This window comes from Haliaeetus albicilla, chromosome 2 (assembly GCF_947461875.1).
Source record: "Haliaeetus albicilla chromosome 2, bHalAlb1.1, whole genome shotgun sequence".
Taxonomy (NCBI): domain Eukaryota; kingdom Metazoa; phylum Chordata; class Aves; order Accipitriformes; family Accipitridae; genus Haliaeetus; species Haliaeetus albicilla.
The window spans coordinates 64511165-64524732 of NC_091484.1; the positions used below are offsets into that span (position 1 = coordinate 64511165).

At 37.1% G+C, this 13568-nt stretch overlaps 1 protein-coding gene across 15 annotated transcripts in view; it reads right to left on the reverse strand.

Moving 5' to 3' along the window:
- ARHGAP12 (Rho GTPase activating protein 12) overlaps positions 1-13568 on the reverse strand; it is a 102655-nt gene that overhangs the window by 59677 nt on the left and 29410 nt on the right. The gene's annotated exons all lie outside the window — the stretch shown is intronic.

Consider the following 13568-nt stretch of genomic DNA (forward strand, 5'->3'; position numbering starts at 1 on the left):
CATTTAAACTAGAGCCATTCTGACTATGAGCAGCACTGCTGGATTAATACTGTAGAATTGCATGCCCCAGGTGACAAAGCACATCCTAAAATACTGGGGGGTGTAGGGTGTAATTTAAAAAAAAAAAGACAAAAACAACCCTTACAAAAGTTGGTTTGGGTTTGTTTTTTTTTTTTTGACTGAAGTAAGATTTACAAAGTCTTCTGACAAATACATAATTTTTAGACAAAATTAAGAGTACATTAAAATGGACTAATTATACAGATGCTTTCATTGCCAGGAATCTTATTTTATATACATTGGAATGTAAAATTGCATCAAAAGCTTTCACATAAGAAAACTTTTGTTAGGAAAAGACACAGATAAGTTACCAGCACTTAGTAACAGGAACGCATTTATGGTACTCTTGTCATACAGCGTGAGGGAGTTTAGAAAATGCTGTCAAACTTCGTTAAGAGGAGTGTTATGCTACTTAAAGTTACTAAAACATTCCAGGCCTTTTCGACTATCCTATGCAATAAAGCAAACCTATTAGCAGTACATTATAGCTGAGATGGCAAGAATTTGCTAATAGTTTCATGCTGATTAAGCAACATCCAGTGAGCAGCTACGGCAAACATGGCCCTCCCCCATGCTGCTGAATTACAATTCTGTGCTCAGCATTCAGCGGATCAGCTGGAGCCACCAGCCTTTAGAGAACATTCTCATTGAAAGTACAAGTATAATAAAGTATTGCAGCACTATCTGCCAAGCTATTGAAAAAAAATGCTTTTAAGGACATGTATGCATTAAATATCTCTATGCGGAAGTATATAGCAAAGCTCAGCACATAAAGCTGTTCTTGAAAGCTGACGGAAAGCAGCTTTCAGCCGCAGAAAACACAGGTAGAATGGAAGCTGAATTTTCTGGGACTCTCCAAGAAAAATATGTACTAGGGTAAAGGGCATGTTATTTTTCTACTGTGGTGATCAGTAAATGATACACCTTTAGATGTCTGCTGCATTTGTTTGGTGATTTAGCTAAAGCAGAGTATCACAAACAAGTGACATTTAAAGCCTTACTATTTCTGGAAAAACAATAATTTGCCATGAATAAAGCAGACCAAAACCCAAGGTTTTCCATGTATTTAAAATTACTGTATACAAGTGTTCACAAGAATACTTTGCCATTGATTTCTATGCCATTTTCTACCGAAAAAAATGCTCTCTATGCTCATTTCCACCGAGCTTCTCTAAAGAGCTGAATTACAGGCAACTGCAGACATCGTAGAAGCTCCAGGTCCCACAAGGGTCTGTAAAGTAACAGTGCTGCAAGCTGATCAGCCAGCTGCCCAGAAAGCTTCCTGCAATACTGCTGTCAATGAACAGAACCTATTCTGCTTGATGACCGTTAAGACTTTGCTGTTCAGTCACATCTAGTACAACAGCTATATTAGAAATATTAAAGCTTATTGGGAAACTTTAAATACCTGAATAGGGTTCAGGCTAACATTACTCCAAATACTTTTGTCTTCACAAGAGCAGCAATTGAGTATATAGGGGGATTAGCTGTATCTTCTGAATAACACTTACTGGAGATATTAATAGCTGTGCTTTTTAGATTGCCATTGAAATGGGGGATTAGAGGATGGGCAAACAATCTGGCATGGTGACAGTACAGCAACCATAACAAAACCTACAATGAAGCCTCAAGGTATGACGAGCCTCGCAGCCCTCATTCCTCTCAGGAGAAAAGCAGGCCAAGAGTTACAGGAAGATGTTAAACTGCTAAACTCTAAGAGCACATGGGCATACTTTACATCGTAGCATACAGAATCATCTATATTGAGCAGAAACTTAACTTTTATGCCACTGTTCTCCAAGGCAGCACGGAGCTTTTGGCCATACTGGCAAACCGTAACAAAATGGATCTAATAGCAGCAAGAAGTTACAAATCAATTTAAAAAAACAAGTCGCTCTTGTCATAAAGCATGTCTTTGAGACGCTTAGCACAATAAGTTAATATGAAAAGATCCCCCAGCTTGAAAAGGATTTAGAACAAGCAGCTGTTTGATATGGTTTTGATAGCTTGTTTCTGGAGGCTTCTTTCTCCACATAAACCTTCCCTCAAGCACCACTGAAGCTTATAGATGATACAAACGCCATTTTCACACACTATTCATCATTTTTCACATATGTAAACATAATTTCAACTAACAGCTAATCTTTTAAATGGTTAAATTAAAATTAGATGTTAAGCTCCCACTTACTCATTTAGCTCATTAAAACATATTATCTAAAATTTCATTATTTTAACATCAAAATTCATCTTCACCTGGCAGGTTTCAACCAACAGTGAACAGATTAGACTTGGCTGCCTTTAAAAACCACCAGTCACTGTACTGGATTATCCTTTACTAAATCTGCATTCAGAGCCAGTATTCTCTCACATGTTTACTGTGTAACACTGAATATAATTAGTGGATTCCATGACAGACAGAAAGCTTTTGTACAAGGTGCAAGACGAAGTCACTGTACAACAACTTAGAGCAGAGACTGCAATTTAATTTTCAAAGGAGTCTTCGGTATTTTAGGATACTGCATTTCTTTGACATCCTTACTGTCTCCCTACTACTATCTGAATGGGATATTGACCAGGCTGCCTGAAGCAAACAAACCTTCAGGCAAAAAGCTAAAGAGGGAAAAAAATTTTTGCATTAAAATGAATATATTTCTTTTTTTTTTCCAATACTGTAGATGTGTTTTGTGTTTAAAACCCCTCTGACCAAGAAAAATACTTCTGGTTTTGGCACTTACAGAAGTTCACAGCTCCACTGGAAAAGCATTTTAATATTAATTCCATTACAAGTTGGGCTCTTAACAGGACCAGAAGCTGGCTGTTTATGTATTGTCACCTCCAGTATATAAACCTACTCAGCTGTTTAGTTTGTATGTTAAAAGTTTCCAAATAAACCATAAAAATCCCACATATATTAGCACCCATCATTTATATTGGAGAGGAAATATGAAGAATTAAGACAAAATGTCACAAGTCCTTCTAAATTCAGAAGATGCTGCCTCCACAATATATGTGCTCCAGCACACAATCAAAACTTCAAAGTTTTCTTAGGGCTACTTGAACCCCTCAAACTCACATATTTTAATGACTTAAGACAAAGAACATCTACTATTACACCATGCATAACATTTTTTTTCTGGTAGTGAAGGATAAAATAGAAAGCCAAGTGTCATGACAGACAAGACACACACAACAGTTTAAGTCAAGAAAGAGTTCAGTTTAAAATTCTGCCTTAAAAGACATAGTAGGATGAACAAAATAAGTGTTACTAGTTGGCATATTTATATAAGAGTTATTTCAAAATTTGATCAAAGTAGGAATATTTCTTTTAGTGGCTGTTTAAGACCACACAAAAAAGGCTCTAAGTAATTATGCCATGGTACTTCTAAGATTTAGTTTTTTAATTCTCAACTTTTAACTGACCTAGAATAGGCTATAGTCACTCAAATTTTAACATCATTACTCTGTTTTGCAAAAGTACCAAATCATACGATGAATATTTTTAGAAATACATTCAACCCACTGTGCCTAACTTCAACAAGTTTTGGGGGGTTTTTTTGTTTGTTTGTTTTTAAGATCACTTCTGAGGTTTTTTTAAAATGCTAAAGGCAAGCACACAATTGTACTGTTAAAGACTATCTCGATATCCCAGAAATACTCAGCAATAGGCTATATGGACTGCTTACAGAAGAACTAAGCAAAGCAATAAAATTCTCATGGGAATCTCAACCAGGTTGCATCTTCCCCCCCCCCCCCCCTTACAACAACTAAAAATAGATATATTTGTCCTTTAACTGTATTTCTTAGTTTGTTTCTCTCTACTTGCAGACAGTTTGTTGGCACCCAGTTTCAGGGCAGAAAGCATGAAACCCTCAGCCATGCATATCTGCACTCTTTCTTCCCCTTTATTTTCCTTACACTAGCAAGAATTTCTTTCACTTTTAAGAACAGCTATTTCTGCAATTCAGTATCCAGAATAAATAAGTATACTTTTGTCCCTTAATTTTGTGTTTCAACATTAAAACAGACGTTAAAGTAAGTCTGCAACTACTGCTTCAATAAAATTAGATATTAAACTAGCATATTTTTTTTCAGATGACAGTTAAGAAGATATAAAAAGATTTAGTATTTGTGGAATTTTATTTACTTTACAACAATTCTGAGGCTGCACTCAAGCCCAGATCCAGCCATACCAAGGACAACACAGAAGCCTGGTCTTCAGTGCTCAAATCACGTTTAACATAATACATGGTGAAGCAAAGCAGCAGTTTCTGGACAGACAGTTAAGGAGGCATTGTGAGATGAAGTGAGAGCAGGATAAGCATGTGGAATTCCTGAGATCACCTATGGACACAGTATTTAAATACAGCCCTTCAAGCTACAATCACAAACTTTCCTCAGAAAATCAACTGCAAAGAAAGAAATTGTCAGTGTAACATTTTCTTATCCCACAACGTTCTCTTTATTTGCTTTAATAAACAGCATGCCAAAGACATGCAGCAGCTAGAAAGCACTCTGTCTTACAGCCCTGACAAATGCTGTATGGGGTATCATCACACCGTAAGTTTGGACAAAATCTGCTGAGGGTTTAGAGCTTTATAAAGCAAGAAAAGAATGAAAAAACAATTTAGAGCTAGATTTTAGCAAAGCACTTGGGATTTGGGTTTCTCCAGTTCTCCATAAAAGATTAAAAAAAAAATTGAGCAGAAGCACATATTCAAGTTTTGCTCAACTGATGGTTACAATAGCAACTTATGAACTAGGCAAAAGAAAAAGGGATGCAATACAGTTTTTACATATACAGTTACCCAAAAAGTAAACAAACTTAAAGGAAAATTTATACCTTGGTACATCATAACCCACAACCTGCTATAGGAACAAGTGCTCTCAAACTTGGGAAGAACAGGAACTGAGACAGGTCTGTCCTTGTGAGAAGAGCATGAAAAACCAACAACAAAAAATATCTCTAGAGTTTTACTTCCCTCACCCTAAATGTCCTCTCTTCTCAGGCAGTCACATGAAGTACGTAACCCTTCAGGTTGGCAAAGGCAAGAGGAAGCAAAGCAAGTAAAGCGAAGGCTGTAGCTGGTTACTGCTAAGGCTGCAGTGGACAACCGATTAGGATCTGCCACGGGCACAAGGGCGAGTGGCTGAGCTCAGCAAGTGAACGAATGATGAGCAAAGGGCTGGAAGGACAGAGCTGCGTGACAGCTGGGCCACGCTGCAGCTTCTCCAGGGAGCTCAGGCTCCAGCTCCCTGCCTAAAGGAAGGCAGCCACAGAGCCTGGCTGTGAAAAGCATGCCTGGGAGGAAGTAATGAAGTCCTCTGGCATAGCTTGTGGCCATGAGCACTAAAGAGTAACACACATTATGCTACGAAAAGTACAGGGCCTTAGGGTAGCGTGAAGATGCCATTAAAAGTTAGAGTGTGGCACCTGGGAGGGAGGATAAGGACAAAGTCACAGCCAGGACAAATGGACTTATTTAGAGGATTAAAATAAGAGGGGAGAAAAAAAGAAAAAGAAAAAAAAGGACAATACTGATGAGTACATCTCATGAAGTTTTTGTGAAGGAGCGTGAAGTTGGTAGTTGCACTATATGAGGTGCAAATCAAGATCAAAGTGCTATCATGAAACAGAACAATGGCCCCTGTTTTTTTTTTATAGCTTTATATATATAATTATAGAGAGAGAGGATATGTATATACATACATACACACATATATAGTCCCCTGTGTCTAAAGCACAATGCAGTTATGCATGACAGCCATCTATTAGCTCTTTGAATCAGATGCAGATAACCAGAAATTGATATGGATAGTGCCAAGCATGTTGATAGATCATCCATCAGCAGGGGTGGGGTGGGAGACACCTTTATTCAATTTCAACAGGAAAAGCAGTCCAATCAAAGTCACTGAAGAACCTCATATTTAGTGTTACAACACTTTACCACAGGATAAAGCTGCTTCTAAATACTTCAAGAACAACAATAGTTATGTGCAACACTGTATAGAGTTTCTGTTGTAGCACGAATCATTTCTAAACAATATCTTGGCAACCTCTCAAGCTGTCTAGAAAAGAGATGTGTATATAACACTATTAGATATGTTGAACAACCAGTTGAGAGTCCAGAAAGTTTGTTAACAGTATTTTTGGGTTTATCAGATATTTTATTAGAATATTTCTTTACATTAGCACATTTGTTGCAGAAGTCCCATCACATCAATGACACTAAAAAGGCAAGTGTGTCCTCCAATCCATCAGATCTGCAGACTTCGCACTGGACTATTTATGACTACCCAAAATTGCAGTAAAGGGGTATGTATGGACTATTGACATACTGGATCACAACACTGCTTAAGCCAGCACCACTCCATCTCAGTGCCGTACTAGCAATAAATATTCATAGAGCCAGGTGGTGACTACAGCAGCAAAGTGATTCAACGGAACAATAATCCACAAAAGCAAGAGAAGGATGGCAACTGCATACACTAGACACCACCAGAAAACATACACAAAACTCTGCTCTTCAGCACTAAACACAGGGAAGCTACTTAATTTAACTGAATGATCCAAAGATCATCCAGAAGCCCCAGGCAAACCATTAAAAAAGGGAACAATTAAAACTATGTTAATGTAATTCAAAATGTAATATGTAATTTCAGATTTAAGATGGGAGCCAGTAAGTTCTAATCATGAATTTGATTACAAACAGAAGTTGAAGCCAAATAATGTAACATCAAAACCCAACATAAGCAATAAGCTCAATTCATTCAGAGAGCTCCTCAACTTTCAGCTTTCATGTACAAAACTGTTTTATGAGACGGAGAACTAGAATTAATTGAAACACAGACTCTAAACACCTATGCCACTCTTCAGAGCATCATTGTACACAAGCTCTAAGTCTCTGTCAAAAGATTTTACAAAAGACAAGACAGGACAAGCAGATAAAAACTGTTGAAAAATGGGGGAAAAAAACCACCAAAATTTAGGCTGCTTTATTCTCAGCCATTTCAGCATCAATAATTACAATACCAACTTAAAAATCAGGAGTCCTCTGTATGCAGTACTAAGTGTACACCCACTAGCATGTAAGGTTTTTGCAAAGCCTTCACACAGGAACTATTCCATGTCTCTGCTCATACTCTTCACCTCTTCTATGCTATTTTCAGCACTACTATCTACTTTTCAAGATGAGAGAGGCCAGCAAATGCACACTATTTAAAAATACAGAAATACCATGGAATTAGAGTTCTGCATTTTTGTTTTGTTGTTTCCTACTGCTGACATTTTCCATGCTTGTTTGATTGCTCCTCTGCATTAACCTAGCACTTTCATAAAACAATCTACTGAAAAGTTACTGTCTTTCCCAAGAACTAGCTCAGAAGCCACATTAAGATAGACCAAATTCAAAATCGTTAAGTGTAAGCTAACCCTATGTTGCCCAATTACTTACCATCACAAAAGTCTTTTGAAAAGCTTCAATTCTTACTGTCTTGAAAGATTGTTTTGTCCAAAAGCACTGTCCTTTAGCATTAGAACAAACCCCACATAAGGGCAAAACCCGTTTCTCTCCATCATTTTTAAATCAAACATATCTGGCAAGGCACGTCAGAGAAATATCAGCTGTTTGGGTACTAGCTACACATAGATTTTACTTTCCTTTTTTTAAGCACAAATGTCTACTATTCTAGAGAACTGCCTAAAAAAAAAAAGAAAAAAGTGTTCTGCATTTTATTCTACCGAGTCATACGTTCCATTTTGTCACACTGCTGTGAAACAAATGATACTTTCTTTAGAATTCTACAAAATAACAGCACATTTATTCCACAGGCAAGCACTGCAATATTAAACAACTGCCTAAATAGTAACTAGGTAAAGACATACCAAATACAATCGTTTATATTCAATTACGTGCAAGAACAAGATATGATCAAATACTCTCAAATGTGTTTTTGTTTATAACAAAGCAATTTAAGTTCGTTCTATGTCTGGAGATTCCCCACTTAAAATTGACAGAAGCACTGCCAAGGGAGAACAAGCAATTCCCCAGTATCTTCAGTTGATTTCAGTTTAGGCAGCAGTCAGACAAAACATACATTCCTTTTCCTAGGGCTGCTTTTCTGTTTAAGCATTTACTCCACCATCCCTAAAGATTCTGCCATCACCCCTGCGGAGGGTGGTATTTTGCACTACTTCAAAAGAAAAGGCAGGTGAGACAGCAGGCACCAAAATTCATATTGCACACTAGAAATTACACTCTTCTAGATAAAAAAAAAAAAGGAAAATCAATTCCATAGTATAGCTTTTATTCCTTAAGCACTGCAGCTTCAGTTTCATTTGAGCTAGTAAGTAGTTCTACCAGGATGAAAGGCACAGGTTTATTAATGTAAGCTGATGCCTTGGAAGTTCCACTTTATCATTTTCTGCATGAAATTAAGGTAAATAGGGGTGAAAAGTCAGACGACTGTGTTGGCACTTGCAGAATTAACAGTGCTCCAGATGTTTGTTTCAATTCTGAAATCACAACACAAAACTGCATGTACCAAGCAGATCTGTAGCTTGCTCAGCTGAGTATTCAGACACCAGTGTTAGAACAAGCCAAGCAACTAAACCCAACTTGTCTCCCAGGTTATGGTTTTTTGACAATTGCGTCACATAGATAATACTTGTGGGTTTTTATTTTGGTTTTTTTTTTTTTAAAGAAGGTCAATCTGATTTGCAGCAGGGAAGTTCAGCGGAGCGTACGGGCTGTAGGCAGTGTTAAGTGGGACACAGAGCCTTCTCATTCTAGGGCACCTAAATCCAGAATTACTCACTCAGACCAAGAGGGACAGCTATCTGCTAGCTGACTTATGTATTAAAAATACTGAGAGAGAGCTGATCACAAACAGCACCACTGTAAAGTGAAACTATCGAGACCTGCTATCACTAGGTAGGGAAAAAAAAAAAAGCCAGGAAAAATATTCCTTAAAGTTTCTGGACCAACAACATTCAGAATTACTGATGTAACTTTGTAAACAGCTTGAAATGTTTTCTAAGTTCTAACAGCAGTTACTGGAATTTAAAAAAAAAAAAATGTGCCAATGTTCTACAAAATTCTTTAAATTATAAAGCTTTTAGTTCCTTGTCATTGAAACTTATTCTTCACCTCATTATAATGGGCATATTTCAGCATTTAACATCATTAGAATAACAAATGCTGATTTTAAGGAGTTAAGAGATTAAAAAGATGATACTTAAAATGCAATTCAGAATATTGCATTATACATGCCACCATGAATCTGCAAACATGCTCATTTTCATTAAGGAAAAAAAAACCTCTTTGTATATAGCATGCTTCCTTCATACTGTCAAATTGTTTATTCCTTGGGCAAATGAATGAAAAAAAATAGCATGAAATTTCTTACAATAGAAGCAAATTAATTCTGGGCCCCACAAAACTAGTAATAGCCATTTATTTTAGAGGTTTAATGTTTGACCCACAAGGCAGTCTAACACTAATGATTTGCCACTAGTCTTTCAACTAAGTGACGAAGTCAAGAATGCTAAGATCTCCAGAAGACGCACCCTCGCATCTTCTACAGAAACACAAAAAAAATTGTTTTCTTAATTTAAAAAAAGTTACAACAATGCCACAGAAATTGCAGAGGTAAAACAGAAAGATGTCTTTGCAAGATCTTTACTACTCAGAATTAATCAAAGCAAAACAGCCATCCTAGTGATAATCCCCTTTAGTGCTTCACAGTTTATGCAATAGTCAATTACTAAAGAGGATGAAAGACAGAACAATCTTTGCAAATAGGTCACTGTCTATATTTATAATGATTAAAACTGTCTGCTACTAAAAGTAACTTTTAATAAGCATAAAAAGTAACATCAAGACAGTGAATGTATTTTAAATATATTCTATGTCTCCTACGACAGAAGAGGAGGTAACACTCACCAGAAACAAAGTTATTTCACATAGGTTATGCATTAGCATTGCTGAAAGCACATTTTAATCTTTGTCTGTAACTATTTTATTCCAAAGTATCATCCTCATAGATAACACCTAACCATTCTAGACATGATCTCTGAACTTAACCAACTCTTTCCCCATCTGCACACCTTCTCTCTCAAAACTTGGCAGTAGATTTTACCTGCAAACACTGCCCAAAGCTCCTTTTCAAGACCACTTTTAATGTCTTCCACTTTTGCTTCAACTTTTCTTTCCTGTTTAGGCGTGCCTAAACATGTAATTTTTTTCTTCAGAACAATTACTCGGGGCTCTACTGCATACTGCTGGGACCTCCCATCTGCTTCTTTCAAGATTGTCCATCTTCTGCTACAGAATTCTCCTCTTTCAAAATTTTCCTTTTCCCCCCCATCCCTGGCCTCTCTGAGGAGTATTTTCTGCCCCTCACTGTGGGATCAGGACATCACACCTGACACCGTTTTCCTAAAATTCTATTGAATTTCATTGATTCTCACAGCTTCAAGCGCCACCACCATGTCAGAAGTCTTATGCCCAGCTGTGCACTCCTGAACCATTTCATTCAATTCCAATGCTACCTACAGTTACTGTGTCCACCAGAGATTTAAATTTGGTTAAGTTGGAGCTTGTTTCCTCTCAAGCCCTACTTCCTCCAGTTACCTCCAGCCTTCCTGTAGTTCAAGTCCATGAAGTAACATCCGATTCTTACAATGCCTTATGCACCAGAGTTGCACTCAATAGTTGGAATTTCTTTGCATGAAATGTCAAGAATATTCATTACCCAGTCTGATCTTTCTCTTGAGCAGATCATTTGCTCCTATCTTCATTAGCAAGTTCTTCTGCTCACACTGTCACCTCTATCCTTCATTTCATGTAATATTTCAGCTGCTAAAAAAAAATCCTTCCTTTATGCAGTACTTTGCAGACTCTGGATCTTCCAGTATTTCCACAGCCAGCAAGCCTATGAGCTCAAGACTGTACAGCCGCAGAACCTGCACTCCATTACTGGAAAGGAGAAGGAGGATAATATGAGATTCTTCTAAGAGGTGGTTACAACAGCAGCATTCCTCTGCATCTCCTACATTTGTACTCAGGATACTAAAAACACACTAAAGGTTGGGCTAGGGCTGAATACTATCACCTCAACCCCCTCCAAAAAATCACCTACACAAAGGTATTAAGGTCATTCTAGCTTCTAATCTTACAACTTTAAGAGAAAACACCTGTAGCTTAGAGTTTATTATAATGCAGACTGCATAAAACTGAACTCCACAGCAGGCAGGGGAGGGAGAACCACAGTCAGTCTTGTGAAGTGAAATCCTGTTTGTGTGTGAAAGCTGGGAACTTGATGTTCTCACTACAGACTAAGAGCAATAAAAACAGCTTTCTGAGCCATTAATTTCTGCACAGCTGATTTCTACTGAACAATGCTCATTATTGAAAGAAGTCTAAAAAAAAAAAAATGCGAGGCTGTTCCAGTGAGAAGGCTGACACTCTGAATATCTAGACTAAGCTAACAGTGACATCAGTGCTACTGCTGCTTTAATCCCTATGGCTACTAAATGTCAAACATTTTCATCATATTTAAAGAGCTTGTGATCGCACACAATGAGATTAAGTTACTTCACAGTTTTAAAATAAGACAACTGCAAGGCACAGTGAACATCTGCATTCTTGTCACCCAAGACCACGATAATGGCAAGTTCTTCAGTAACAGTAGCCAGAAACTGCCGCGCTTTTTCCACAGCCAGTATGTAGCATTTTTAGGATTTGTAATTTTTAAACACTGTGAAAACTCCCATCTTCAGACCTTCCATAACCCAGTGAAGTCTACAAATATGTGCATAGCTGTCCCACTCATATCCAAACTCACAAATAGCTTGTAGCACTGAGTCAAGTATATTTGGGGGTGTGGGAGGGGGGAGAAAGGTGGAAAGACTAAGTGTCACTGCATCAACAGTCACAAAGTCCAGTGGAAACTGAGCAGCAGGCCACGTATTTCTTATTGTGTGACAAAACACCCATGTAATGTTAGTTTCTTCTACTTTAGAGAAATGAGATGCGTCAAATTATACTCAACACAGTCGAAGGCACTCTTAACATACAATATAAACTTTAGTGTGGTAAACTATTTAAAGTACGATATACTTTCTAAACATTCCTTAGTATTTTCATAATTTGTTTGGCAATCGATTACTATGGCAGCAGATGGGCTACTACACATGCTTCCAAAATAAGCATCTTATAACTATTTTATCCTTCCAAGTTCTAAGTAGCTCATATCAACTACAGTGAGCTAGGACACTGCAGTAAAGAACATGCAAGAAAACTGATCAATCTTCACTGCATAAGCAAGAAATTATTAAAAAAAAAAGAAACTAAATTAAGTAATCCTCTTTATTCCTTATTATTAGGGGGGGAGTTAAAATAAAACTGTCATAGAAGTCCCATAACTAAAGAAACTCTGAATTTCAAGAATGAGGCCAAGAGTAGAGTAGGATATTGAAAAAAACACCGATTCTGAATATTTCAATAAATATATTTATATGAGCTCATATAGTTCAAGAGTACATAAATCACCCAATCAATCTTGTATCTTTAAGATCTTCCCACACTCACTCAGCAGCTTTGTCTTAATTGTGTCTTATTAGCAAAGTACTGATTCACAGCTCCCCATGATAAGATTTTTATTTCTAAAGTTAGCATCAACTTTTATTTTAATACTACACTTGAGTGAATTCCTTTGGTACTCTGAATACATGCTGCTAAGTGGAATTTACTATAATGATCAGTTTGTACCCAAGCAACAACAGTTTCACATTACAGAGTTAAAGTTGAAGACTAGGGAGCTTTTAACTTTACAATTAAAAAAAAATTTAACATCTCCCTACAGAAAGATGGGGGTGGTGGTGGCAGGGAAGCAGGGGAATTATCTATACACACACATACATAATTATGTGTATGTACACGTACACCACTAGTTCAAGAAAAAAACTGGATTACAATAGACCAATTAACTTGGCTACCCGTACCAGAAGTGACCTGATTACCTAAGAGTGCTAATCTTTTGTTGGGGGTGGGGGAAGCCTGTTTAAAAAAAAAAAAAGTGAGAGAAACCACTTTACTAAGGAAAAAGGCCATCAATGCTCAGTTTTCGCCTGAAGTGGGAGTACATCATTCCTGAGATTCTTCCATACTAATTAACAAACTCACATGTTTTGAGTTTTAATCCAGAGTAAAGTTGTGAGAAGCAGAATTGACAAGGCTGACTCATTACAAAAGCCTACAAATAAAATAATCAAGCCTGAAATTAAACTCCATATAAATCTTAAGTGTACCATTTTTAAACTATTAAACACACTAACACATCAATTTACAGCTCTTATGCCATCTATTCACATAGTTAGAAAAAGCTGACAGTTGCTAGCACTATTATTTCAACAAGCCAAGTAGTAAGGAGGTTACTGCAGTAGGCTCCCTTCCTCTGGAAGAAAATATAACCCAAATTCAGTGTCATTTCAAAACAATCTTAATAAA